General features: G+C 39.9%; 1 protein-coding gene across 2 annotated transcripts in view; it reads right to left on the reverse strand.

Annotated features, from left to right (window-relative positions):
• LOC129768184 (uncharacterized) overlaps positions 1–1,844 on the reverse strand; it is a 41,362-nt gene extending 39,518 nt beyond the window's left edge. For both annotated transcript variants that reach the window (XM_055769651.1, XM_055769652.1), the window contains exon 1: positions 1,206–1,844. The gene's annotated coding sequence lies outside the window, so the exon portion shown is untranslated. The remainder of the gene's footprint in view (positions 1–1,205) is intronic.
• Positions 1,845–6,525: the final 4,681 nt, after the last annotated feature.

The raw sequence follows: 6,525 nt of genomic DNA on the forward strand, positions 1-6,525 counted from the left end.
TATAGAATGCATTCCATTTTCAATCTGTTGTCCCGAACAAAGAAGACGAAGGAATTCTACCAACCTGTTTGGTTTGAAGCTCAAAACATAAATTTGAAAAATAGAAAAAAGCACATAAAAATGCAAAACAAAAGTTTCAAAAAAATTGTAGGAATATCAGAACATAAGCTTCTCAAAATTTGGCTATGAAAAACACATACTAAGAGTATAACAGCAAGGTTCAATTTGAAGACAGATAATGTCCAAAGAACTTCTTGAACAACGTAAAATCTAAGCATAGAAACAATTACTTTACATCGCAAATGCATCTCGATGAAAATGTGAAGAATTCTTCGAAGCGAATTTGCATTTGGGCTAACCACTCGGCTACGGTTTTTTCGCTATTGGAATTTGCGGCAACTTAAACGAGCTAAGTGATGTAAGGAAACGAAAATGGAAGAACACCAATAGATAAACAACGTTGCAAAATAGACTAGCAAAACCGTGACAAATCGTATTTCTCACAGCGCTATTAGTTTTTCCGTTGACTGATTATGAGGAAACACTGCATACCACAATTATCCAACATCTCTGCATCTGAATGGCACACATTCCACCCCACGATCGTCGGTTTCACACGTGCAAAGTAACTCATTATACATGCTTTTTTCCCTACACGATGTATAGCTTAAACGCTACCGGCAATTATCCGTTTTCCTGCCTAATAGGGAAAATTACGACGAAAATTTAACGCCCCGATTGGTTGTTATTGTTTGCGGCAGCTATGTTTTGTCCTCTCGACGCGATCGACATAACGCACTCAACTCTGCCGAACGGAACCACCGTTGCAATGGAAAACGATCGCATAAGTTCAGATTAGATTCCGCCGAATCATCTTAAGTGGGTACATTAAAAGAATTACATGCTAATGTTCCAGCCGACAGTGCGTAAGTCAAATATTGCGCAATGCTCACTTTTTTTCGGTGCCGCGCATCTTCCTGAGGGCATACGTGTTTATATCACCGAAAATGCACAACGTATTTTTCGGCCATTACCATCGATTAACGTAATTGTTACTGTGGGCATGGGAATCAGTGAAAGTCACTTTGTTATGAAAGGCCACAAATAGTTCTCTATGGTGATTTGAGCCTCTGCTGAGATGAAAAGTCCATAAGTCCGTAACTACAACGTCTCTAAACTAATAACTGTATTCACTGCCAGCTTACCCTTATCACAAGGTTCATCAAAACTTCACGTTCGATCCACTTGGAAGACACTTCTTTTATCAAAATATCATATTTTTTTCTCAAATCGATGTTATCAATAAATTCCGTTCATTGGAAGATCCAACGCCACAAATCACACAAATCTTCTGCGCGGTCACTTGGTGACCTTTACTTTAAGTAAACACTTTTCCGGTGAATCGTACATTCGCGGCGATAGAGTCCAACACCAATCACGAAACCTGGGCGCACACGAGAGACACGAAATACTTTCGCTTCCGAACCGTCAGCAATCTCGAACCAATATGAGCCGAGATGGTTGTGATGCTGTGGGTCCCAACCGTCGGTTCACATCACTCTCACTCTCGATTCCGTCCGTTCGTTTGTTGTTGTTTTTCATTCATTCGTTATTTTGTTTCATTTGGTGGAGTCGTTAAATTGGGAGACACTTTTCACACACGCCTGACAGCTTCAGTTGGGACCCTCAAATATCGTACCTCATTAGAAGTGAATTGCACGGTTAACTAAATCGTGAAAAAAAAATTAAGATCTACTATCAAATGCACTTGTTTGAAACAGAGGTCCTTTCGCGCTTGACGACTCGAGCTGATGGAGCGCGACGAGATGCCAAACTCGTCGATCAGCGACACAGGGCAAATAGGCTTACGATCCAGCATTCGCTTGCTCTATATTAAACATTTTGCCCCCCTTTCGCGTTGCAAGCGAAAGAAACCAAATGGATCCCAGCAGCATCCGACTTTTGAGCGCGCGCGCCAAGATCACATTTCTTGCCAAGTTTTCCTCATGCCACACAACTGGATCGCTGTGACAAGCTTGATCTGTCGCAGTGCACACACAACATCGGTCGCGACGGCGTCAGAAGGCCGAACAAGTTTCACGCCTCCGTTTCTCACCTGTAGCGGTGTCGGTGTCGTGCGAGAGTGAGATACCGGGACTCTCACTCTCGGATGCTGACGAGAGGTAGGTGTGTCTCGTTGAATTAATTGGGTTTTCCAAGGTAAAGATTGTAGGCGCAGATATTCTGCTGGGCGGGAAAAGCGCGCTGGAATGCTGCCCAGTTGCATTCATGGTATGAAACCAGGAACTCGATTGAATTGAACAAAATATTTGATGTGACTATCATAACATTGATATGATGAAGTCACACTTTAATTATCAGGGTCAAATATAAACTGAATTATGCTTATATTTGTTTCTGAAAACGATAGAATTTTTAAAAACCTTATCATTATATTTCAATATACTCATTTCTCATTTCAACACATTTCCCGCGAGTTGGAAATTTCATATTAAATGAACCTTTTCTCAAAAAGGGTTCAAAAAAAGTTTACACTTTTTTCCTGCCGAACTAAAACTAATTTAATTTCTGTCGATCGAATACGTCTACAGTATAATCTACTGACATGTCATTCTATGTAATGGCTTGACCTTCCAAATTCTGCTCCTAACCATTGATTCAAAATTGTTTATTTTTTTTCTTTTTAGAAATCTTTCGACTGTTCTGGAGTGTATTCCATATTGGGATTCAAAGCTGCTTCTATTCAATTCTGGTATTCAGCCTTTTCATATTTCCATTTGGGATTTTACCTTATTATACGATACTTTGAGATCATTGTAGAATGATTGGAAAGTGGCCATTTCTAAAGTCCTATCATCGAAAACCCTGGCGACTACAGCATCAATGTTTTCTTCTTTACGCACTCTACGCACACTACGTGAAATTGGTGCAAAATTTGGTCACTATTGCTTGAGAAGCCTGCTCAGTTACAGCGAATATATCGACCATGACAGAGCATTGATTTCTATAATAAAATTTAATATTTTCTAACCATTGTTCGTTAGTAATGATTTCGACAATGGAATGGCAATGAACTACACTTCCTTTAATTTTGACACATGGTACGAATCACGCGTGATCTGTGCTGTGCGTACTCTGCGCTGAATAGTTTTAGACCGAATGAAAACAAAAATTACATGCTTACACCCAAAATTGATTTTTAGCTCATGTTTTGTCATCCCGATTTATGACATCAAATAAGACATAACATAACAGAAAATGTCATGACTCACAAATGCTGGTAAGCATTTGTATAATACACATGGTACAGCAATATAAAATTAATACGAGCGAGCGAAACAAAAGACACATAAGCTTTCCGCATACTTTGCCACATACACGGCCCAGACCGAGATAGATATTGTTCTCCTTCATACGCTCCTTTTGACGTAGGACTACGTCTTTCATTTCTATACCGGGGTGTAAAATCAAAGTTTCGAAAACGAAACCATTACGCCGGAGACCGAGATTTTGAGCGTTAATAGCTCCTAAACAACTGAACGAAATGGTATGATAAACACTTAATTCGAAAGATAAAATGTCTACGCGTTATATATTTGTTACTTTTTGATCCAAAAACTTGTTTCAATAGTCTTAAAATTGCTTTCAAAACAGGCTATTGAAATCACCAATCGGTATATAAGCGAGCGCCGCTCGGAAATCCACTCAGTTATAATTGAACAGCGAATGGAGCATGTTGTCGCTGTTGTGGTGAAGCTCTTCGTTTATCATGAAAGTGCGGATGAACGGTGTCACCAAGAGTCTGTGCACCTTAGGCCAGAAGGGAATCTATCAGGAGGGGAGTGATGCCACAAACGGTTCCCCGGGAAGAGATCGGAGCAGCCGCCACACACACACACACACAAACGCGCGCGGAACTCTTCGTTTGGGTGCCATTGCTGAAAAATAATTTTCTAGTTCCCCTGGGAACTGAAAAATACATTCATGCGAAGGAGTTCATTTTAATGTTTTCTATCCATGTAACACTGCGACCAAATATTGTTCAATTAAGTGCTATTAACAGGTGGTTATCGAGTTAACATTAACCACTGGTGGGCTTCGAGTATCGAGGAAAATCTGGAAAAATCTAATCGTTGTTGAAAAATAATCTACCAGTTCCCCTGGGAATTGAAAAATACATTCATGTGAAAGAGTTTATTTTAATGTTTTCTATCCATGTAACACGTATCGTATCCAATATTGTATGCGCGCGCAACAAAATGTTTGGCATCGCGAAAATTACATAATTTTCAATCGATTATTGCTCAGTCACCGAAAATTTCAAACTCAGAGAGTTCATTCCCCTTTAGTTTGCCTTCCAAATTGTTATCGTAAACCACACCTTCTTTCAATTCAATCTCGGACAAAAAGCATACTTAAGCGATATTCTGGTGGTGAAACGCATTCATTTTTGGTGAGGACATCGACAAGACAACATCGTTACTGAACGAGCTGACCGAACTGAACGAACTGAACGGGCTGGATGAGCTGGATGGCGAGGGATCGAGGGATTTATTATATCGCCTGACCTGACCTGAAACGCATTCAGTTTGTTTAGGACTGTGACGGAGCGCAGAAAAGCCGATCCATCAGAAAGAGAAGAGAAGACGACCGAGAGAATACCAGCATCGAAAAATTGTTCCGCTTGAGACATCGGAGCAACCGCCACACACACACATACACGCGCGCAACTCTTTACGTTTGCTGGTCATCGAGAAGAATCCGGAAAGAAGTGATCGTTGTTGCAAAATATTCTGCCAGTTCCCCTTGGAATTGTAAATTACATTCAAGCGAAAGAGTTCATTTTAACGTTTTCCATCCATATAATGCTGCGACCAACTACAATTGGTTTTATGATTTTTCAATCAAGTGCAATTAACAGGTGGTTATCGAGTTAGCATTAACCAGTGGTGGTGGACTTCGAGAAGAATCCGGAAAGATATCGCTGCTGCAAAATAATCTGCCAGTTCCCCTTGGCATTGAAAATAACATGCAAGCTAAAGAGTTTATTTTAATGTTTTCTAACCATATAACACTGCAACCAAATACATTTGGTTCTGTGATTTTTTAATCAAGTGTAATTAGCAGGAAAGCTTTTGAAGATTATTCCTCCCCATCAGTAGGATATTTTCGTATCCAATATTGGATGCAAAAAACCTTGTACCTCCAACGTAACGCTCTCGTTTTGGAAGTCCCCCAAATATTCATTTATTCATTCAATCAGAATGGATTCAGATTCAACTTCAAACAAATGATCACTAAATCAACGATAGTCCTGCGTCACCATTGCGGTTATACCATAGATATAACCCACTTCCTGTTTTTTACTCTTAGAAAACACTTCCCAACTTCATCTTATAATCAGGTGCAATATTATCACGTATTTGCTGAATAACTGCTGAAGCATTATTAGCCATGTGGATAGCGTGGTCGTATGAAATAGCTTTGCATTGATGCCGGCCTTGGTTTGATCCCCATTGACGTTGTATGGACTTTTTTCTTTTGGCACAATCCCAAATGAAATGAGAAAAGAAAACAGAAAGAGATGTCTGCACGCATACATACAAACCATTATTAAGCTTTTAAAACAGCTCATTATTTGCGCATTTGACTCTCCAGCACAATAAAGAGCGTCATTTATGCCAAAGATGAAATGTTTTCTGCCAACGCTAGTTTGGGTGTATTATTCGTTGTGTTCAATAAATCATATAACTTTATTCTAATTTGAATAATGCATATCATGAGCATCCCTGTTGATGTTTTAATATTTATTGCTATAAATTCTAGAAAACACGATATTACGCTAAGGGTTTTCCGTTTCCTTGTTCACCAAAAAAAAAAGACGGGTGGGTAATGTCAGGGACATAACCGGAGTGACGTAGGACTATACAAAGGGGACAGCTTTTGTTAAATATATATTTTAAGTATATTGTTTTATTTTATTCTCCTACGTGAATACCTACCTATCTACCTGAAAAATGGATTAGTTTACTGTTTACTATTTATGAATATGTTGATGGTTCTGAAAAGAACCTTTGGTGTTGTGTTTTTGTTATCACTCGATATTCCCATCTTGTTCGGTTAAACCTTCCTGTTTAGCTATTGCGTTTGCACTCGCCACAGCTTTCACAGTTGGAAAATTTCTTCCCATCCAGCTTGTGACATGTTGTTCAGTAAATTACATTTAATGCGACGTTCCGGAGAAACACTTTGCCACTCACTGAAACTAATTGTTGCCTTGATGAGCGCCGAACCGAAGCTGCTCCTTTCTTGATGCGGGTTTTCTGATTGTCGTGAGCAGCTTTGCAAGCCAACTCGAGCACTCCGACGGCCGAAACTCTATAATCGCTGTTAGGTATACTGGTGCTCCGGCACCAATCCGTTCGGCCTAGTTACCCTTGCGGAGCAATCAGTGAATGCGACCAACAGGGAACTGGAGACCTGCACGGTTCGAGTGAGACTTTG

The sequence above is a fragment of the Toxorhynchites rutilus genome, chromosome 2, assembly GCF_029784135.1.
Source record: "Toxorhynchites rutilus septentrionalis strain SRP chromosome 2, ASM2978413v1, whole genome shotgun sequence".
Classification (NCBI taxonomy): Eukaryota; Metazoa; Arthropoda; class Insecta; order Diptera; family Culicidae; genus Toxorhynchites; species Toxorhynchites rutilus.